Source organism: Staurois parvus, unplaced genomic scaffold, assembly GCF_062004578.1.
Source record: "Staurois parvus isolate SC_StPar_1 unplaced genomic scaffold, SC_StPar_1.0 ptg000357l, whole genome shotgun sequence".
NCBI classification, from domain to species: domain Eukaryota; kingdom Metazoa; phylum Chordata; class Amphibia; order Anura; family Ranidae; genus Staurois; species Staurois parvus.
Window position 1 is genome coordinate 160,762 of NW_028318153.1, and position 23,577 is coordinate 184,338.

Consider the following 23,577-nt stretch of genomic DNA (forward strand, 5'->3'; position numbering starts at 1 on the left):
GAACCAAAGCATAGGAAACTGTTTTTTTTTTTGGGGGGGGGGGGGGGCTGTCAGGTTGGCTGTATGGGGCCCTGTGGTCACTAACAGCAGCCCTGGTCTTACACAAGTTAGTCAGCATAGGTGTCAGGACGAGGGAGGGAGTATTCTTAAGACTAGTTAAGTGGTAGCCTAGAATTCTACTTTAATGCACAAAAGTGAATGGTTTAGCCCCAAACCACTTTTTTATCACTACTTTCCCTTTTTTTGTTTATTAAAAACAACAAACAGAATAATGTGAGGGTTAGATTGTTATTTTTATATATATATATATATATATATATAAAATGACACACACACTTTTTTTTAGAGATCTATACTTCTATACATAAAGCCAAAAAGAGGGAGAACTGAGGAGGAAAGAGGAACAGAGGAATTTGGTTCCAAAACAAGGACAGTCCCTCCAAATACGGGACAGTTGGGAGCCATGGTTGATTGGCTTCCATTGCCACACTTTATCTGATTTTTTTTTTTCCTGAGTCTGTGGAAAGATCATATGAATACAGACTTTACATAGTTTGACTTGCAACATTTTAAAACACATTTAATGTTTTTGTAAAGTCTTTTTTATTAAAAAAATCATTTTGTAATTTTCAATCAAAATAAACTAGAAGGTAAAAGATAGAAGTAGAAAATGAATTATTATCCTGATTGTATTCAGTCACAAAAGTGACATTATCAATAAGCAATGACATATCCTGTCACTCTTGAAGAATGTAAAAATGGAACACCTCTTTGTCTTAGTAAGGAAAACATGTTAAAGGTTTGTTTATTCTCAATAAAGTTATTCTTACCCAAGCTCAACTGCTGTGTCCAAGATTCACAAGCTAGAGACCAGTGCTCTGGCTAGGGTATTCAACTCCCAAGGCAATACAGTTGCAAGAAAAAGTATGTGAACCCCTTGGGATTACGTGGAGTTTTGCATGAATTGGGCATAAAATGTGCTCTGAACGTCATCTAAGTCACAACAATAGAAGAACACAGTCTGCTGAACATAATACTATACAAACATTAGATGTTGCCATGGTTTAATTGCACATAACATGTAAACATTCACAGTGCAGGGAGGAAAAAGTATGTGAACCTTTGGACTTAATAACTGGTTGACCCTCCTTTGGCAGCAATAACCTCAACCAAACGTTTCCTGTAGTTGCAGATCAGACCTGCACAACGATCTGGAGTAATTGTGGATCACTCCTCTTCACAAAACTGTTTCAGTGTAGCAATATTCTTGGGATGTCTGGTGTGAATCGCTCTCTTAAGGTCATGCCACAGCATTTCAATCGGGTTGAGGTCAGGACTCTAACTGGGCCACTCCAGAAGGCGTATTCTGTGCTGTTGCAGCCATTGTTTTGTTGAATTACTTGTATGCTTTGGGTCATTGTCCTGTTGCATCACCCATCCTCTGCGGAGCTTCAGTTGGTGGACAGATGGTCATACGTTTTCCTGCAAAATGTCTTGATAAACTCTGGAATTCATTTTCCCATCAATGACAACAATCCGTCCAGGCCCTGAGGCAGCAAAGCAGCCCCAAACCATGATGCTCCCAGTCTGTTAGGGACAGCACTAGCGACAGGGAGCGGTTCCGGAGGAGTAGAGAAAGCTTTGGTCCTACTGCAACATCAGAAAGCTCCCTTTTTAATGGGACTGGCCAGGCCGCAATTCGCCATTCTTGGCAGGCAATGTCTTCAGTTTGGACCTACTCACCATTGACTCTCTGCTCCACTGACTGTAAGTTCCCGGTTGGGTGGGCTTCTCTGCCAGGCTGTTGTGCTGTTTACAAGTTCTTCAATACATCATTTCCTATGTCCCGGGCCTTTGTGCGTTTACTGCTGCCACACCATGCGACGTCTACCCAACAAGGAAGTAAGGGGTAATCCACCCAAAGAGGGCTGAGGCAGCAATAAAAACCAGAAAAGGTCCCAACCTTCCCTTCTCTATCCAGACTGTAAAAAAAAAAAATGTTTTGTCTGGCAATACAGTTTGAAACTGGCCATACACACAGATTTTTTTTTTATGTTCAACACACTAAGCACAGATGGATGTAGCTCCCTTGCTTGGCTATTGTATTCTCACAGCTGGAGCCGTGACCATCAAAATACACAATTAGTGCCTGCATCTGATTTGACCAATAATTTTCCACCTGGAGCCTTTGATTTTTTAATCAAAGGAAGTTGAGTGGGAGGGTGCTGACGGGTTCATGAGGAACTGGTGGAAATTCACTCCATGCTGGCCAGCTTAAGGTATAACTGTCAGGGGTTGAAGGAAAAAGGTTGGGGCCCTTTCATGCTGGTGCACATGAAAACATGGTATGTGTTTTACAAAACATGCTTTCACTGCGCTTTTAATGTATTTTTGGTGTTCTTTCAGGTTTCCTGATTTCCAGCCTGCACCTGTGAAAAATTGACATGTGACTCAAAAAGCACACAAAAATGCAGACATGGCACGCTTTTGATGCACTTTTGATAAGTTCCTATTGACTTACAATGGAAGTGCCTTTTTGGTGCGCTTTTGAAAAACTGCACCACAGATGCAGCATGCAGGACTTTTCAAAGTGCAGCACACCCGCAGCAAAGTGATGTGAGCAGTTACATAGGATGTAAAGGAGAATAGTTTTCAGGTGCTTGCCCTGGAAAAGCGTGGCAAATGTGCACCAGTGTGAAAGGGGCCTTAAGGTATTATTGTGCAGTTCTGGTGTTAAAGTGGTTGTAAAGGCTCAAGGTATTTTACATTCATGCATTTTACGCATGAAGGTAAAAAAAGTCTGTGCGTGGCAGCCTCCCCTATTAATTACCTGAGCCCCATCACGATCCAGCGATGTGCAAGAGAGCCTTGGCTCTTTTGGGACTGTCCCTCCTCATTGGCTGAGACAGCAGTGGGAACTATTGGCTCCTACTGCTGTCAATCACAGCCAGTGAGCCAATGAGGTGAGAGCTGGGACAGGTCTAAGCTGCGGCTTTGTGTGCAAAAGAACACACAGAGCAGCAGATCGGGATCAAGCCTGCTTGGGTGCCCCCAGAGCAAGTTCCTTGCTCTGGGGACACACGGCAGGAGGGAGGGGCCAGGAGTGCTTGCGGGGGACCCAGGAAGAGGAGGATCTTTGCAAAATCGTTACACAGAGCAAGTAAGTATTACATGTTTTTTTTTATTAACTTGCCTTTAATATCACATTAATTGTGTGTGTGTGTGTGTGTGTGTGTGTGTGTATTTTGGGATGCTTTAAGGGCCCACTGTAGCAAAAATGATTGTAATCTGGTAACTGGATGGGGTAATACCTGTAACTATAGTATTCACTCTATACATTTTTTTATTCCACATGCCTTTACTTATATTTTTCCATATTTAGGTATTCTTCATCCACATGAAGATCAAACTGAAGAACACAAGAAGAACAAATGTGACAGTTACAGAGGTTTCTACAAACTATGTAACACTGTCAGGGGTGCTCACAATGAAAAGCTTTTATTTGTAAGGTTTAAACCCTTTTTCAAAAGAAAAGAAAAACAAAATCCCAAATGCATTTAGCAAATGAGCGTTTGCGCCCACCAATCCTCATTGTACTGCAGTACCATGTGGTTTGGTATGGAGCAATTTGTAAAAGTAGCACCTGGTTTGTCAAACCAAAAACACGTACATTCTAGTGTGAACCAGCCCTGAAGGCAGGGATTGATGTGAATGTACAATACAGGTGAAACTCGAAAAATTAGAATATCATGCAAAAGTTCATTTATTTCAGGAATGCAACTTAAAAGGTGAAACTAATATATGAGATAGACTCATTACATGCAAAGCAAGATAGTTCAAGCCGTGATTTGTCATAATTGTGATGATTATGGCTTACAGCTCATGAAAACCCCAAATCCACAATCTCAGAAAATTAGAATATTGTGAAAAGGTGCAATATTCTCGGCTCAAAGTGTCCCACTCTAATCAGCTAATTAAGCCATAACACCTGCAAGGGGTTCCTGAGCCTTTAAATGGTCTCTCAGTCTGGTTCAGTAGGAATCACAATCATGGGAAAGACTGCTGACCTGACAGTTGTGCAGAAAACCATCATTGACACCCTCCATAAGGAGGGAAAGCCTCAAAAGGTAATTGCAAAAGAAGTTGGATGTTCCCAAAGTGCTGTATCAAAGCACATTAATAGAAAGTTATGTGGAAGGGAAAAGTGTGGAAGAAAAAGGTGCACAAGCAGCAGGGATGACCGCAGCCTGGAGAGGATCGTCAGGAAAAGGCCATTCAAAAGTGTTGGGGACTTTCACAAGGAGTGGACTTAGGCTGGAGTCAGTGCATCAAGAGCCACCACACACAAACGGATCCTGGACATGGGCTTCAAATGTATTCCTCTTGTCAAGCCGGTCCTGAACAACAAACAACGTCAGAAGCGTCTTACCTGGGCTAAAGAAAAACAGACCTGGTCTGTTGCTCAGTGGTCCAAAGTCCTCTTTTCTGATGAGAGCAACTTTTGCATCTCATTTGGAAACCAAAGACCCAGATTATGGAGGAAGAATGGAGAGGCACACACTGCAAGATGCTTGAAGTCCAGTGTGAAGTTTCCACAGTCTGTGTTGATTTGGGGAGCCATGTCATCTGCTGGTGTTGGTCCACTGTGCTTCATTAACTCCAGGGTCAACGCAGCCATCTACCAGGAGATTTTGGAGCACTTCATGCTTCCTTCCGCAGACGAGCTTTATGGGGATGCTGACTTCATTTTCCAGCAGGACGTGGCACCTGCCCACACTGCCAAAAGCACCAAAACCTGGTTCAATGACCGTGGGATTACTGTGCTTGATTGGCCTGCAAACTCGCCTGACCTGAACCCCATAGAGAATCTATGGGGCATTGCCAAGAGAAAGATGAGAGACATGAGACCGAACAATACAGAAGAGCTGAAGGCCACTATTGAAGCATCCTGGTCTTCCATAACACCTCAGCAGTGCCACAGGCTGATAGCTTCCATGCCACGCCGCATTGAGGCAGTAATTGCTGCAAAAGGGGCCCAAATCAAGTACTGAGTACATATGCATGCTTATACTTTTCAGAGGTCCGATATTGTTCTATGTACAATCCTTGTTTTATTGATTGCATGTAATATTCTAATTTTCTGAGATTGTGGATTTGGGGTTTTCATGAGCTGTAGGCCATAATCATCACAATTATGACAAATCACAGCTTGAACTATCTTGCTTTGCATGTAATGAGTCTATCTTGTATATTAGTTTCACCTTTTAAGCTGCATTACTGAAATAAATGAACTTTTGCAGGATATTCTAATTTTTCGAGTTTCGCCTGTATGTAAAAGAGCTCTGCAAATTGTTGGCACTGTATACATAAATACCTGTAATATAGAATATACAGGTATCTGCCTTTTTCATGCATTTTTTATGCATTTTTTTAAAGGGGGTTTACTCCCCAAGAGTAAACGTTTATTATATTGTAGCTTACCAGTTCTTGGATGTGATAACTGCATTAGTTTTTCTTTTTTAGGCTTTCTTTCCTTTATTTTTATCTGGTAATTCAGCAGTAAAGCAGGCCATAGACGAGTTGAAAAACAAACTAAATTCGGGTGAATTAGTTTTTTTTTCACATGACTTGTGTACCAGCAGTGACACTCAATTTTCATGCCTCAATCAAAAGAGTCAGATCCAACATGCTGGGTTTTTGTTTTTTTTTTTTTAAATTTTGTTTGGAAAATCGAAACAATGGATGGCACGATCATATGAGCTATTTTCATTTTTTGGATCAAAAGAACGTTAGTTTTTCGACTCTATGGTCTGCATAAGTCTGTTGATTTTTAACAGAACAAGCTATCCTGCAGATGTAGCAGTTAAATGATAAGTTCACCATTTAACAAAAAATAATAAATGCACATTTTTTTGTAGGTAAAAAAATGTGGACATACTGTAGAATTATTTGTTTTGGAATGCTGGAAGTCTTTGCACCAGTGATCAGAAGATCTCTGGTGCCATGCAGGTCTCCTGCAGACTGTCAGTATATCTGTGTGCTTGTACCTCGTACGGGCAGGCAGCTACACTCTGACAGGAAGAATCAATGGACTACCAGAGAGCTCAACACCACCGTGGTAGTTCTTTGAGAACTACAAGCCATAAAGGCTGTTGGATCTTGTAGTTTTCCCATTCACATGGCCACCTTTCTTTTTCCAATTGTGACTGCTAGCGGGGGGGGGGGGGGGGAGAGGGGGCTAGTCCTTTCGTAACATGTTACATCCTGAATATGTACACATATATGTGACATGTAGTATGTTACAAAAGGTGAACATAACTTTTAAGAGTGTTGAGGCAGACCATTTATCACTGACAGGGGTACTTACAATGATCAGCTTTTATTTATGTAGAACCTGTAGAGCCAATTCACACTGACTTGTGCTAAAATGTATAGAAAATGGATGTACGTTTCTACCACTTTTAGTTGCACGCTGACATCCGTTGACATCCGTTGACGTTCATTTTAGTGCACGTTAAAGTGTACTGCGTTTTCACAGGATATCATGTGCATTGTGTTGATGTTCACATACATCCGTTGCATTAAAATGTATACATGTTGCATTTGAGCGCAACGCAGTGTTATGGTGTGAATAGGACACATTGGAAATGATTGTTTCCTGATGATGATGTCTTTCCATTGATCTGCGTTTTACAGCTGTGCTAAAACGCAGATCAGCGCACTGGTGTGAATTAGCCCTTATCCCAAAAGGAACAAAACTGTTTGCTGTAACTGATTTTAATGTCTTAGCTGGAGTTCAGTTTCGATTTGTTAGTGTATCTAAATCTACTAGTACATCTAACATTCACCTCTCCCCAGATTAACAATGTTGCTGTCCAAAGGTGCCCCCTGTGCTCCTTCATCCAGAGTGGAGACACTCTAATACAGAAGGTGTGTTACTGGTCAGATCACCAGGTGAAAACAGAGTGAGAAAAGCCTAAAAAAAAGGAAAAGTAATGCAGCCACCACATCTAATTAGTAAACTGCAATATATCACATTTTTGGTTTGGGTTTAATACCACTTTAATGTGCCCCTATTGAAGTTTGCACTACAAATCGCACTATAACACACCAAAAGAAGTGACTACACCTTTTTTTTCCAAGTCGCACGGATGTGTGTTGCGTAGGTATGAACGGCCCCCATGGACAATAATGACATTCCTTTTGCCGTGCATTGACACACAGCCACTGAAGCGCAACCAATGACACAGGTGTGAATGGGAACTTAATCCTCCATTCACACCTGTGTGACCTGTTGAGCTTTGGCCATTGCACAGCAAGAAGAATCCCCCATACAATGTATCGGAAAGTGTTAGGTGTTTTTACAGGCTAGGCTTTATTTTGTGTTCTGGGTTGTTTTAGATCAAAGTTCTTCAAGACTTTGCATACTGTTTTGGTCCTGAAGTTGTGCATCCATTGTGATGAGCATTTCTTTTTTTTTTTTGGATAGGTGTCTGCAGAAAGTCTCTAGCTAGAAACCTGCGCAAGGTGCACCGAACAAAAGTGGTGGAGTCCTGTGAGCGTGGCCCCTGTCCCCTGGTGGTGGAGTCCTGTGAGTGTGGCCCCTGTCCTTTGGTGGGGGGAGTCCTGGGAGCATGGCCACTGTTCCCTGGGGGTGGGGTCCTGCAAACCTGTCCCCTGGTGGTGGGATCCAGCAAGCATGGCCCCCGTCCCCTGGTGGTGGGATCCTGAAAGCATGGCCCCCGTCCCCTGGTGGTGGGATCCTGAAAGCATGGCCCCCGTCCCCTGGTGGGGGAGTCCTGCGAGCGTGGCCCCCGTCCCCTGGTGGGGGAGTCCTGCGAGCGTGGCCCCCGTCCCCTGGTGGTGGAGTCCTGCGAGCGTGGCCCCCGTCCCCTGGTGGTGGAGTCCTGCGAGCGTGGCCCCCGTCCCCTGGTGGTGGAGTCCAGCGAGCGTGGCCCCCGTCCCCTGGTGGTGGAGTCCAGCGAGCGTGGCCCCCGTCCCCTGGTGGTGGAGTCCAGCGAGCGTGGCCCCCGTCCCCTGGTGGTGGAGTCCAGCGAGCGTGGCCCCCGTCCCCTGGTGGTGGAGTCCAGCGAGCGTGGCCCCCGTCCCCTGGTGGTGGAGTCCAGCGAGCGTGGCCCCCGTCCCCTGGTGGTGGAGTCCAGCGAGCGTGGCCCCCGTCCCCTGGTGGTGGAGTCCAGCGAGCGTGGCCCCCGTCCCCTGGTGGTGGAGTCCAGCGAGCGTGGCCCCCGTCCCCTGGTGGTGGAGTCCTGCGAGCGTGGCCCCCGTCCCCTGGTGGTGGAGTCCTGCGAGCGTGGCCCCCGTCCCCTGGTGGTGGAGTCCTGCGAGCGTGGCCCCCGTCCCCTGGTGGTGGAGTCCTGCGAGCGTGGCCCCCGTCCCCTGGTGGTGGAGTCCTGCGAGCGTGGCCCCCGTCCCCTGGTGGTGGAGTCCTGCGAGCGTGGCCCCCGTCCCCTGGTGGTGGAGTCCTGCGAGCGTGGCCCCCGTCCCCTGGTCTTGGAGTCCTGCGAGCGTGGCCCCCGTCCCCCCTTCTCCTCTCCTTCGCCTGCCTTGCATTGAGGTCAGCTTGCTGTCCTGTGTCAGCTGTCATGCGGGGGGGTCACAGGGAAAGCACACACAGCCCCCAAGTGCTCACATTAATCCGTACGCCGTCGGGGGGCTCACGCAGGAAGAACTTAGCAGTTTTCCAGACGATCGGGAACCAGAAGTCTCATCCGAGCGCTCTGCATAGAGTGAGGTGATGAATTTCCTCGCTCCCCCCCTCCCCTGCCTCCTCCTGCTGCTGCTGTAACGGAGACTCTGCAATTCAAAGACCTGATCACGGCACAGCTCTTTGAACTGCCCGCATCTCTTTTTTTTCTGTTCCGGCGCCACCCCCACCTCATTTTATGCCATTCTAGGCAATGCCTAATTTTGCCTAATGGAAGGAGCCGGCCCCGTGGACAGCCAGGCGCCCCCGTCAGTGGAGGAGGACCCAGCACCCCTCCCGAGTGGAGGTCGTGGGAGCCGGTGAGAGGAGGCGTGCGTTCAGTGCTTCTGCATGGTGTACTCTCCGTATTACCCAACCGGCTACCTGACTGCTTACCACCAGGTACTGTGCCCTTCGCTCTCCTAGCACGCAGGGGGTGGTGGTGGTGGTGGGGGGGGGGGGATAGCATCTTCTCCTTCTGTGTCCCCTTTTCCCTTCTTCCTTGTCAGTTTTGCCATAGAACTAAGAAAAAATTAGACAGAGCCGTGACTCTACTGCGTCGTTAGAGTGCAGCCAAAGTCTGGAGCAGAGTTTCGGACGGTGATAAGACGAAGGTAACTGGCTGACCTTCCTCTGGGATGGTCGCGCGGTGGGACTTGTCTGTGTCTGTGCTATGTGTGTACTTGTGTGTAACCTTGGCCAGCCTCGCATGAACTTACTCAGCAGTCAGTTCTCATAGTCACCGCACAATAGAGGAGATTGCAATGACACAGGCAGACGGCACTCGCTGAAGGAGGGGGGGGGATATATGATTCCTTAGTAACCTCTCTAAGTAGCAACGACGCAAAGTGTGGTAACCCACAGCAACCCATCGCATCTTTGTTTCTCCGAAGTCACATCCATCCAAGACGTATTCTAGACGATAGATCAGCTACAAACACTATGCGCGTTGCTCTGCGAGTTGCACACTCCAGTATTAAGAACACTTATTTATAACACATCAAATATAAATTTTAAGTGCAGTATTGCACGTTGTTGTAGGTTGTTTTTTTTTTTTGTGCATTTTAAAAGTGAGTTTTCTGTATCCAGAATGTATGTATTTGTTTGCGTTTTAAGTGGCAATATTCAGTTTTCTTTAATCATTTCTGTAAAAAAAGGAGTGCGTATGTAGCTTGAAGCCCGCTGCGCCAATTTGTAGGCTACCTACTAACCGAAAGGACAAAAAATGAGTGTGAACTTAGCTTAAAAACCGCTGAGATTTAGCACTTCAGCCTGTGAGCACTAGGGTTGTCCATTTAAATCCCAGCCACAACACTACCTGCATGGAGTTTGCATGTTCTCCCTTTGCTTGCCTTGGTACTCCGGTTTCCTCCCACACTCCAAGGACATGCTGGTAGGTTAATTGTCTCCTGTCTAAATTGGCCCATGTATACAGTTGTGACCAAAATTATTCAACCCCCACTGAAATTGAGTGTTTTGGCCAGTTTGACATTGCTTTTGATCATTCAGTCATCTTGCTTACATTTACATTAAAGAGGCACTTGTAGGTCAGACAAATATAACATAACAGTTATAATGAAATAACCACAAATGTCTTTTCTGTGCTCACAGCATTATCAGTTTTATTCAACCCCCAAGTGACATTCAATCTTAGTACTTAGTACAGCATCCTTTTACAGTTATAACAGCTTTTAAACGTGAAGCATAGCTTGACACAAGTGTCTTGCAGCGATCTACGGGTATCTTCGCCCATTCTTCATGGGCAAAGGCCTCCAGTTCAGTCACATTCTTAGGCTTGCGCACTGCAACTGCTTTCTTTAAGTCCCACCAGAGGTTCTCAATCGGATTTAAGTCTGGTGACTGCGATGGCCACTCCAAAATGTTCCAGCCTTTCCTCTGCAACCATGCTCTAGTGGACTTGGAGGTATGCTTGGGATCATTGTCCTGTTGAAAGGTCCAACGTCTCCCAAGCCTCAGGTGTGTGACGGACTGCATCACGTTTCCATCCAATATCTCCTGGTACTGAAGAGAATTCATGGTACCTTGCACACGCTGAAGCTTCCCTGTACCTGCAGAAGCAAAACAGCCCCAAAGCATGATTGACCCTCCACCATGCTTCACAGTAGGCAAGGTGTTCTTTTCATCATAGGCCTTGTTCTTCCTCCTCCAAACATAGCGTTGATCCATGGGCCCAAACAGTTCTAATTTTGTTTCATCAGTCCACAGAACACTATCCCACAACTTTTGTGGTTTGTCCACATGGCTTTTGGCATACTGCAGTCGACTCTTCTTATTCTTTGGAGACAGCAAGGGGGTACGCCTGGGAGTTCTGGCACGGAGGCCTTCATTACGCAGTGTGCGTCTTATTGTCTGGGCTGAAACTTCTGTACCCACATCTGACAAATCTTTTCTCAGTTCCTCAGCAGTCACACGGGGACTTCTCTCCACTCTACGCTTCAGGTAGCGCACAGCAGTCGAAGTCAGCATCTTCTTTCTGCCACGACCAGGTAGCGTTTCAACAGTGCCCTTTGCCTTGAATTTGCGAATGATGCTTCCTAAGGTGTCTCTTGGTATGTTTAACATCTTTGCAATCTTCTTATAGCCATTGCCCTTCCTGTGAAGAGAAATCACCTCTTCTCTTGTCTTCCTGGACCATTCTCTTGCCTTCACCATGTTTGTAACCACACCAGTAAATGTCTAGAAGGAGCTGAGTATCACAGTCATTTTAAAGCTGCCTAATTGGTGCTTATTATGCTTGATTGCTGCTCGGTGACATCCACAGGTGTTTTCAATACCTGATGGAAAGCACCTGTATGAACCTCTGTTCTTCAGAGTGGTAGTCTTTAAGGGGTTGAATAATTGTGGCAATGAAGAAACCACATAAGAACCATTTACTACTGTATTACATAAACAATTGATGTCATTTTAGTTGCATTTGGGTAGTTACAACGTCCTTGTAGGATTTGATTCTGAATACAATTCCAAATGTACACTATAGTCCCTAAACCCCTTTACAGCATTGGGGGTTGAATAATTTTGGTCACAACTGTATGTATGTGAGTTAGGGACCTTAGATTGTAAGCTCCTTGAGGGCAGGGACTGGTGTGAATGTACAATATATATGGGCAGCACAGTGGCTAAATGGTTAGCACTTCTGCCTGGCAGTACTCGGGTCGTCGGTTTGAATCCCAACCACGGCACCACCTGCCTGGAGTTTGCATGTTCTCCCTGTGCCTGCGTGGGTTTCTTCCCACACTCCAAAAAACATGCTGGTAGGTGAATTGGCTCCTGTCTAAATTGTCCCTAGTATGTGTATGTATGAATGTGAGTTAGGGACCTTAGATTGTACGCCCCTTGAGGGTTAGGGACTGATGTGAATGTACAATATATATGTAAAGCGCTGTGTAAATTGACAGCGCTATATAAGTACCTGAAATAAATATATATATATATATATATATATATATATGTAAATTGACAGCGCTATTTAAAGCGGTAGTAAAACATAGGAAAAAAAAAAGTCCCCTACAAAGTAATGTCATATTGTGCTAGTATGCATTCCATACTAGCATGTTATATAAAACATATCTTAAAACTAAGCCCTCCAGCGGCGCACTGTCACCATTACAGAGGCTTCCATCTTCACCCGGTCTACCTTCTGGGGTCACAAGCTCTGGTTGTCTGACATGCCGCGCCATGATGACATCACTCCTGCGCATGTGCGTGGGGATTCCGGGCCACGGCACACAGCTCTGAAGCTTACCTACAGGTAAGCTTATGATAAAGGTCCCTATTAGTATTATTATTATACAGGATTTATATCGCGCCGACAGTTTGCTCAGCGCTTTACAATATAACGGGAGACAATACAGCAACAATACAGTTCAATACAAGAGGGTTAAGAGGGCCTGATCCCGGGAGCTTACAATACAGTTCAGTACAAGAGGGTTAGGAGGGCCTGATCCAGGGAGCTTACTTATGATAAAGCTTACCTGTAAGTAACATGAATATCTCCTAAATGTGCATCGTATAGGAGATACTCATTTTACCTACAGGTGAGCTTTATTATACGCTTACCTGTAGGTAAAATAAACGAGTTTACTAACACTTTAAGTACCTATAAATAATAATAAAACAATGAGATTTAAAAAAACAAAACAAACAAACAACTTGTAGACTGCCTGCTAAACGGAAGGACAATAAAATGAGTGTGGACTTTGCTTGAAACCCACCATGAAAACTTGTATACTGCCCAATAACCGAAAGGATGGAAAATGGGCAAAAACTTTGCTTGAAGCCTGCCATGGCAACTTGTAGGTTACCCACTAACCGGAAGGACAAAATTCCATCATGAGTTTGGCTTGAAACCTTCTGCAGTAACTTGTAGGCTGCCCACTAACTAGCAAGACATACAGTGATATAATGATGGGCACAGGCCAGTTTTACCATCTTCCTACTTTTTGCGAGCAGTTGCGTGAAATAAAATCTGTGCATCTCACTTGTGGTTTTCTGTATGCAGAAAGAGTGTTTTAAGGATGTCTGGATGGACTTTTGTCTTTTTAGCCAGACTAACTGTGTAACTATGTAAGGTGTATATAAGCGGCAATATTCACAAAATGTTTTATTTTCTGTAACAGGTAGGGGAATGTTCACACCAGATGGGGTGGCACTGCGGTGGGTGGCTATTACAGCGCACGACAAGGCAAAATGCCTTGTTTCTTATGTGCCCAGTTTACATTACTGCATTACGTTGGTGAGTGTGCGGCGGAAAAAAGTACTGCGTGCTTTTTTTTTTTTTGGCGCGGCGCATCATAAGGCCAATTTAGCTTTATGAGATGTCTGTGTGACATTTCAATAAAGTTCTGTTAAATAAAAAAGTGAGCAGTGATATGCACTGAGATCAGCGCATCAGCACTTTCTTGATCCAGCTGGACGGCACTGCATTTTAGCCGCTGCACTGTAACACACTGTGTGTGAATGTTCCCTAAAATGCCCTTAAACCCTATGGAACTGCTTGTAGGGTTCCCCCCTAACTAATGGGACAATGGCGTGGGCAAGGGCCAGGATGCTTGGTGGCCATACTTGTGGTTATTTTTGCATCTTCCTACTTTTTGTATGTTGTTGCGTTCATTAAAATGTACTATGCCTGTATTTTACCTACAATACTCATTACTCCTATGACAGGTGGGCTAAACCACAGCTAGCGGGATTCGTTAAAAAAAGAAAAGAGAAAATTGTTCCATCATAAACATGGCATAGATTTGGTTGATCTTCCCCGCTCCTGCACTTTTAGAAGGTGCCCCTGTTTAGTAAGCAGAAGCCATTGTACTTTTTTTTTTGTGTTTCTATAATTGTTCAATAAAACATATGGCGGTACATTATTCTGCACAGCGAAGCTTTGTTGTCGCTTTGCATTTAGAAGCTGTGTAGCTGATGTTTAAAGCAGAAGCAAGGAGGCTGAACGAAGCAGAGCCACCCTGTGGTGAAGTTATCATAAAAAAATCATGGCTGCCTTCCATCTCATCTTGAAGTATCCTTTTTTTTTTTGGGGGGGGGGGATGTTTTATTGTAGAAGGAGAAACCTATAAAATGCACATAAGTTTTCTTTCTTGGTAATATTCTTGATTGTTAGAATCCAGTGAATAGGCTTTAAGTGTTCAAATGTATAGGTAGTTTTTCAGTTTAAAGAAGAACTCCAGACAAAATTTTTATTTTCCCATACAGTGGGGCTGTGACCGCACTGAATGGGTTAACTGCTCATTTTGTCCAGGGACACAAGGAAAATTTATACTTGCCTGATCCTTCAATCCTCTGGAAAACAGCGCTCCCCTGCGTCCAGTGGTGGACTGTTCCAGCAGTCCTCATGTCCACAGCCCGTCTATAGGCATGATGATGTCAGGAACAGTCCATTCATAAGACGCCTAGCATGTAGGGTGGCAGGAGCAGCGAGGACTGGTCTTGCGCTCAGAGGATTGGCGGATTAGGTAAGTATATCTCTGCTCTGCAATCTCCTAAACAAAAACAAGCAGTTAACCCGTGCAGTTCAGACACAGTCCCACTGCATGGAAAAATAAAAGTTATGCTTGGAGTTCTTCTTTAAAGCTGACCTTGAGACAAACCGCTAAATGCACAGGTTAAGCACATATATGATGGCTCACGAGAAATGCTTAAGTGTCCCCGCTCAGGCTGTCAAGGTCCGATGAGTTGGATGCCGCTGACTAGTGAGGGAGCAGGCTGAGGAAAGGTCTCTCCAGACCCAAAGCATACTGCAGAAACAGAAAGAGATACTTCTTCCTATTGTTATATATATGATGGCTGCTTTACCTGCCAAAAGACTTGTATTTCTGCCCATCCAGTCCTGAGGTCTACATATCCCCATCACACAGCACAACTCTGCCTGCCCGCACAGGAGACAAGATTTGTTTTCTCTGCTGCAGTAAAGAAACCCTCCCACAGTCTGTGACGGGACAGTGAAAAGAGAAGCAGCACAGTGATGAGCTCACCTTTCGGTCACTCTTCTTTCTCCTCCTATCAGCATGCTCCTTGCACTGCAGCTCCTTTTGCTGCTTCTCCTTCCTCCTTTCTTAGCTCTGCTGTACAGGAATTCCAAGACGTTAATACAAGGTCAAATACAAGTACTTATATTGCCTGTACTTAACAAAAAATACATTTGATGCTGCATTAACTTGTGCCTTTTATATCTGCCAGGAGTTCAGCTTTCAAATGAAAAATTAAACTCATCACTTTAGCCATTTTCCATTATTAATGTTTGGATTGCTTCACGTTGGTTGTTACACCTTTTAGAGAATTGTGGATCTAAATTCAAAAAATAATACCAGGTACAGATTGTTTGCTTTCATGAGTTCTGTTCAGAAAAATAAACAGGTTATTTTAACATAAGACTTGCCATTGATATAAGACACACCGATATGAATGCTGCTGATCATGTGCACTTCAAAGCATGACTTTCTCTGTGTGTTAAAGCTCGCTGGGTTAGGCAACCCGTTCATATTGAACAGGCTGTGAGCGTTCCTTGATGCATAGAAAAATAGGCCCTGTTCTAGTGTTCAACTTGTACACAGTATACGTATGTTTCTATAGCGGGAGAGAAACCCCAGCAAATCATGTACTGCTATGAAAAATATATGTGTTCATGGACTTTGTATAGACATATAAAAGAAGAACTGAGTACCATAAAAACGTTATTGTGTACCATTAAAAATCTTTTACACAATGTTAAAAATTACTCTTCACATGCAAAGATTCCTAATACAGTTCACGTGGACTCGACGCGTTTCGGGAACCCTTCTTCAGGAACATATGTGACAGAATCCGTACACTGGAATGCACTCCTAATCAGCCAGTAGTGTATACTGGAATTCATAGCATGTACATGTTGCCCATAGAGGTGCAGATGAGTAAGCCAAGGTGAAGCCACTGCCTCTCGGGTGGAAAATTCAGGTACATTCAGTAAATAGCCAATGGTATTAATCTTAAAATAGAAGGACCAACTTCCCTTTATACAAGCTGGATTGATGTGAACTGAGTTTGTGTCTAAGATACTTATCAAGAGCCCCTTCTTTGGAATATACAGTATGTACCTGGACTACCATGCTGTCTTTATGGTGACTTGCATACATTGGATCTGAATGGTTCCCCATTGGGAAGTTGGTCCTTCTGTTTTAAGATTATGTACTGTACGCAAGACTATTGGCAGTTTACTGAATGGACCCGAATTTCATACCCGATAGGCAGTGGCTTCACCTTGGCCTAGTCATTTGCACCCCCTTTGGAATATATGTTCCTTGACTCCTTTGATTACCATGCTGTCTTTATGGTGACTTACATTGGATCTGGTTGTTTCTACATTGGCAAGTTGGCCCTTCTATTTTTACATTATGTGTACACTACCATTGGCTGTTTACCCGAGAGGCACACTTTTCTGACACTCATTTACAATGTGCATGTTCCAAGGCCATGATTCAAGAGAACTGACTTAAAGTGGTTGCAAACCCTTACACATACGCAGTGAAGTGACTGACCTCATGTAATACACAGAGATGAAACAAACTCTCCTATATAAGTTTGTACCTGTTTATCTATAGCCGGATTTCCCCTACATCTATTTAAATTTCGGAATTTACACAGGATCTCTCATCTGTGAAAAGAAGGGGGAGGACAGCTAAAGTTACATCAGTGAAGAGAGCTCTGAGAGCTAATTGGAGAGATGGGACACCCCCCCCCCCTTCACACAGGAGCAGAGCTGAGGCTGTCAATCTGCTGGAGGTCCCTCCCCTGTCACCATGTCTGAGGTTTACAACCACTTTAAACACAGCCATGCATTTTAGGAAGGAGGACAGCAGTGGCAGCCTTAAAAAGGTTCACAAATTTAATCTCCTCCTGTGGAATGTATTCTTTACTGTAAGAGTTGTGGAGTGAAAGGAAACTGGTTCCAGAAAATTGATTTTATAGCTCTGACACTGTGAAAATGGAACTAAAAGTGACACAGGGTTTGCACGAATGCAGAGTGTGGGGCTCTGAAATATCAATTTAGAGTGGAGAACACTAGTCTTTTTTGGTTTTCTCTGGGGGCTGGTATACTCAGATTGGGTTCCAGAGTTTGGAGACTTCAAAGAGTTTTTGGAGGGCAGGAGTCTCCAACCCAGTGTCTAGGTCTTGTAGAAGATCAGCAGGCTGAGTATGCAGCTTTGCACATCCGGTCTAAGGCTTGGGCATAGCTCAGAGCTCTTGTAAGGACACAGATGGACTCTGCTCAGGAGACAGTACTCCATGCTGGAGACTGGAGGTTCCTTGTCCAGAGGACTGAGAATGTTGAGACCACTAAATGAGTCTGGAGGACTGAGAGTCATGTTGACTAGGTGAGTCCAGGTTACTGAAGGATTCTAGAGGTCTCAGAGGCTTGAGTGTCAAGACATCTCCTAACGAGAGGCCAGGGCGTAGGCAGGGTGCTGCAACTAAAAAGACAGAGAGCCAGGAAAGCTGTGTGAGCTGAGAGAGGAGCACAGGAACACAAAGGTGATGTGTGAGGGGGTTTGAGGGACCAGCCAAAGGCCAAGGTTTAAGACCTAGGCAGGGACACTGTTGAAGAGAGGAAGCCGGGTGGCCTGGCATTATTTTGTTTTGATGGTGAAAACCACCTGCGTGGGAAACTACTACTTTGATTTTGTTTAATAAAAGTAGGCTGGCAATCCCTAAATTACAGTTCTGACTGTCAAAACCAGGTACTCCCCTCAGCCCCCCCAAAATGCCAATAATGAAAGAAGGGGGAGGGGAAATGCAAAGAAGTGGAACTTTCCCTTTTGGTTGAAGTTTCGTTTTAACTTCTTGCTGATCGTGCAATGCATACATGCAGCTTCAAGAAAGGTGGACTTTAACACCCAGCTGCCACACATTTGCATCCACATTGGCTGAGGGTTGTGCAATGCGAGCACGCTCACTGCGCACTCCCACTACACAGTACTCCCAGCCATCACCAACAGCCCTGTGCCAAAACTTCTGATTGGGAGACAGTGGGATGGACTCCCGACCGTTTGAACACTGTGATAGCCAATCACAGTAGTCACATGATAACAATACCATGTCGCCTCCTGGGCATTACAGCCTTCTTAAAGGGTCTCTCAGAGTTGGTAAGGGGTTAAAATAAAATTTATTTTTACTATTTATTTCAGGTACTTATATAGCGCTGTCAATTTACGCAGCACTTTACATATATTGTACATTCACCTCAATCCCTAACCCTCAAGGGGCGTACAATCTAAAGTCCCTAACTCACATTCATACATACACATACTAGGGACAATTTAGACAGGAGCCAATTAACCTACCAGCATGTCTTTGGAGTGTGGGAAGAAACTGGAGTACCCGGAGGAAACCCACGCAGGCACAGGGAGAACATGCAAACTCCAGGCAGGTGGTGCTGTACTTGGGATTAGACTTTAGAAAAAAGGATTTGTCTTTCTCCAGACCAAACTTTTTTTTTTCCAGCCAAAATAGCTAACCTTGTTCCTATGTGCAGGAGAGTAACATTTTTGGAGATTTTTCGCTGAATTTTCTGTGTGCTTTAGCTAGTTTATCTTACACTATCTTAAGGTGGCTATATACAGTTCGATAAGTACTCTTTTAATAGTAATAATTGATCTATAGTCGACAAGCCTTTCCATTGATATGCCACACACGAGAAAATTGGAATGATTGTAATTTATCAAATTTGGAAGATGTGATCGTAATTTATCAATCGCATTTTTGTTTCTAACATGCAATCTCATATTCTTATTGATCCTATCCAATCAATACAACAGGATAGATAATATTGCACCCTGTCCAAATGGCTCTGTTGATCAAATACGATCTAAATCAAGTCTAGATTGATTTGTAGGGAAGCTGTACCCATTTGTTTGTTTACTGCTTTGATTGTTTGATCAAATTGCAATTCATTAGATAATAAAATTGAAATTGACTTTCATGCTGCTTTGTATGAAAATTGCATCAATAACACATATGCGTTTTTGCTGCATTTTTCCCGTGCTGCATTAAATTTATCACAAAACATTATGTGTTTTTGATATATTTTTGATGCATTTGAGTTGCTTTTTCCCCATATCAGTTTCCACTATTCTAATGTGATTTTCATGCAATTTCCAGTGCCACTATTGATGCAAATTTAGAAATTCTCAAGCCTGAGTTCGAAAAATTGCATGACAAGGGAAATCACATTATTTTCCGACTTCAGTGCAATTTCAGCCCCGTAGACTTCACATAGAAGTCACATCAGCATAGATAAGAAGCATTCCTGAGGGACCTTTATGGGTCAGTGTTTTTTTTAACCATCACCTCTCCTCCCTAGTCATCCTTGCTGCCTAATGGCTAGGTTCACACTGAAACAGTTTTGATTCTTCCTTCCTTCAGTCGATCTTTTGAGAAATCTTTCCTTTGCGATCAAATCTTCAACCAATCTTTCGATCAATTGATCCTTCGATTGATAATAGGAAAGATTGATCAAAGGAAGGATCAATTGATTGAAGGACCAAAGGATCGATCGATTGCTGGAAGGGTCAATTGATCAAAGGAAGACTCCAACATCACAGCTATATGAAAATTGACGGATTCTTCTCCCTGGTCATCCTTCATCCATCCAAGTCACATTGGAATGCTTCTTATCTATGCTGATGCGACTTCTGTGAGATAACATAGAAGTCTAAGGCTGAAATCACACTGAAGTCCACCAGGAATCTTTTCCACAATTGCACCGTGCTGAGTTGATTAGAAGGGCACCACTGAATGCAATGGGGTTGATTTACTAAAGGTAATTAGACTGTGCACTTTGCAAAGTACAGTTGCTCCAGAGCTTAGAAAATGAGGTCAAGCTTCCCTTTGCCAAGAATATCCAATCACATGCAGGGAAAATTAAAAAAAACAACATTTTCAGTCTGCACATGATTGGATGATGGAAGTCAGCAGATCTTCTGCTCATTTACTAAGCTCTGGAGCAGCTGCACTTGCAGAGTGCACAGTCTAATTGCCATTAGTAAATTAACCCCACTGTGATTTCCCTTGTGGGGCATTTTTTTTTACTGGACCAAATCTGCACCAAAAATGCAGCAAGCAGGATTTTTTTGAACTGCAACTGAAGCACAATGTGAAGACCTACATCAGATTTAAAGGGAAGCAGCCTTTCGCTTTTCTCCACTTTTTTTTTATAACTGAACAGCTGAACCAAAACTGATCTCTGTGAAAGCAGCCTTAGGGTCCTTTCACTTGGCCGTTCCGTATGTCCTTATTAATCTGTCCATTTACGGATGAAAAACGGACACCCATTTATTTCTATGGACTTGGATGTAAACGGATGATCATCTGTTTTCATCCGTTAATGTCCGCATTCCCTAACATCTGTTTTTGTGAACAGAAGAAAACCTTATTTTTCTTCTGTAAAGAAAACGGAATGGACGAAAAATGGATGTAAACGGATGTAAACGGACATATGGTCCATTTTTGCATCTGTTTTTGCTTTGGTAAAGGAGGTAAAAAAACTGATGTATAAACTGATGTAAACTGATCTGTTTTTAATTTGAAAAAACGTGACTGAACTGATGAAAAAAAAACGGAACATGTGAAAGGACCCTAATGCAGGACCCTAGGCCATAGACGGGTAGAAAACCAGACGTTTTTTAAAAAAACAAAACGAAAAATTGGTCGTTCAATAGGCCGACGTTACCACCAATGGTAAAAAAAAATCGGCCGATTTTCGTCCCGTCTACGGCCGGCATTTAATTACTTCTATCCCTTGCAGAGAGCTCTGCTATTATATTTGACATGAAAAAGTATTGTGGTTGCAACATTGTATCTATTTGTATCCATTTTGGAAACATGTTTTTATTCGGATACAAATAGATACATTGTTGCAACCGCAATACTTTTTCATGTCAAATATAATAGCGGACTGGAATTCTTCTTCTTTTCTTCTTCTTCTTTTTCTTCCTCTTTACTTCTTCACAGCTCATGTGCAGATTTTTTATCGGTAAAACGATCGGCTGATTTGCCCATCATTGCCGGGAAAATTGGCCGATCGGCAAAATTGGCCGATTTTTTCCAACTTTACTGATAAAAAAAAGTGCCAAAACCCTGAAAAACGGCTGACCAATTAACCCACTAACAGTGGGAAAATCAGCCGATTTTCGACCCGTCTATGGCCTGCATAAGGCTGAGACCTGCTATATGCCTACGTTCTGAATTTCCCAGGCAGACGGACAGACAGAGTTTACAAGTTCAAACTGACCTCCTTAGGCTGCTTTCACACTGATCCCTTTTTCTTACACTTTTGCGTTTTTAAAAAAAAAAAAAAAACGGAAGAAAAAACCTGTGACCATGTATTCCTATGGAACTCATCGCACTAATTAGTTGCAGGTCCAGTGTGTTTTTCAAAGTCCTGCTTGCTGCATTTTTGATGCAGGTTTGATGCGGTAAAAAAAATGCACCAAAAATGCACCTTCCCATTGATGGCAATGGGAAATGCGGCAAAAACGCATACAAAAATGCACCTGTGTTGTGTTTTCTGGTGTGGTTTTTGAATGACATGTCTTTTAACAGCTTCCTGGCTGACCTATAGCAGAAATACTGCTACAGGGTGGCACGGCTGCGCAAAATCATGGCACGGGTGCGCATAATCACGTGTATGTATACATTATTATTATTATTATACAGGATTTATATAGCGCCAACAGTTTGCTCAGCGCTTTACAATACAACGGGAAACAATACAGCAACAATACAGTTCAATACAAGAGGGTTAGGAGGGCCTGATCCTTGATGCTTACAATCTAGGAGAATACATGATTTTGCATTTCCGGGTAGGAGGCGCACACACATCCCGTCCCCTAGTAAAACACTCCCTGCACACAGTTAACCCTTTGATCGCCCCTCACGCTAACCCCTTCCTGCCCAGTGCCATTAGTACAGTGCCAGTGCTTTTTTTTAGCACTGATCACTGTATTGGTGTCACTGGGGGATGTCAGTGACACCAAGCTAGTTCCCCTCAGTGTCAGAATGCCCACCGCAGTCCCGCTATAAGTCGCTGATCGCCGACATTACTAGTAAAAAAAAAAAAAAAAATCCCAGCATGTATACCGCCATTTGTAAATGCTATAACTTTCACGTAAACCAATTAATTTACACGTATTGTGATTTTTTTTTTAGCAAAGACATGTAGCAGAATGCATTTTGGCGTAAATTTGACGAAATTTGATTTTCTAAAATATTTTTACTGGACATGTTTAATAGCAAAAAGTAAAATAAGTTTTTTTCTCAAAAGTGTGTTTTTTTTTTTAATAGAGCAAAAAATAAAAACCGCACAGGCGATCAAATACCAGTGAAAGAAAGCTCAAGTCGTGGAAAAAAAGGACTTACATTTCATTTGGGTGCAGCGTTGTATGACTGCGCAATTGTCAGTCAAAGTAACGCAGCGCCGTAACGCAAAAATGGCCTGGTCAGGAAGGGGGGGGGGGGATCCTCTGGAGGGCAAAAGGTTAAAAAATGCACAATGCAAATGTGGCAAAAACACATGCATTTTTGCCGTGGATGGCTGTGAAAGTAGCCTAAGGTACGCTGCGCAAACAAGTAAAACAAAATGTCATTTTACGTGCTGTGCAAAACATTGTAAAATTTAGTGTACAAATTTGATATATATATAACTTGCGTCCTTTTAGAAGGACCCATTAATTTTTTGGAAATGGTTTCCTAGCCCATCCATGGAAAGAGAGCTGCTATATGCCTATGTTCTGAATTTCCCAGACAGACGGACAGACAGACAGAGTTCACAAGTTCAAGTCCCCCCCCCCCATACCCCACTCTTCAATTAATGGCGGGTGAGACTCCTAATGTAACCACAGCCCTCATCTCTTGTCTGCTAGTCAAGTGATTGCTTCCTTACTGAATTAATTCTGCTACAACCTGAATTCAAATAAGATTGCAGCTCGCAGGCCTAGTGGGATCCAGACTTGTATCCATTTAGCTCCCTTTTTTTTTTTTCTTTTGCCGCTTTGATATATTTATTTATTTTTTATTTTAAATCTAGTTATGTAGCGGAGCCACATGGGACTGCTCTGTTATCAAACACGAGTCGGGGAGAATGGACTACACGCTATCTGTTGTTCCAGTAATGTGGGCAGGGTGTGTTTTCCCTTAATGTGCGCTGTATTCAGCGGATTATATCTGGGCCATGGAACGGCTTTGGATTTGTAGATGCAGAAATCCTGTTTAAAAGTCTGTTTAATAAAGGAAAATATACCGTGATAGCCACTACTTTTACTGCGGGGAAATGAGCGCTTATAAGTGAAATGTTGCTTACATACCTACGACGT

At 43.5% G+C, this 23,577-nt stretch overlaps 1 protein-coding gene across 4 annotated transcripts in view; it reads left to right on the forward strand.

Moving 5' to 3' along the window:
- Positions 1 to 8,827: 8,827 nt before the first annotated feature.
- Positions 8,828 to 23,577, forward strand: part of ESRRG (estrogen related receptor gamma) — a 1,108,989-nt gene continuing 1,094,239 nt past the window's right edge. For 3 of the 4 annotated variants that reach the window (XM_089684805.1, XM_089684808.1, XM_089684809.1), the window contains exon 1: positions 8,828 to 9,106. The gene's annotated coding sequence lies outside the window, so the exon portion shown is untranslated. The remainder of the gene's footprint in view (positions 9,107 to 23,577) is intronic. The other variant, XM_089684802.1, reaches the window with a different exon arrangement.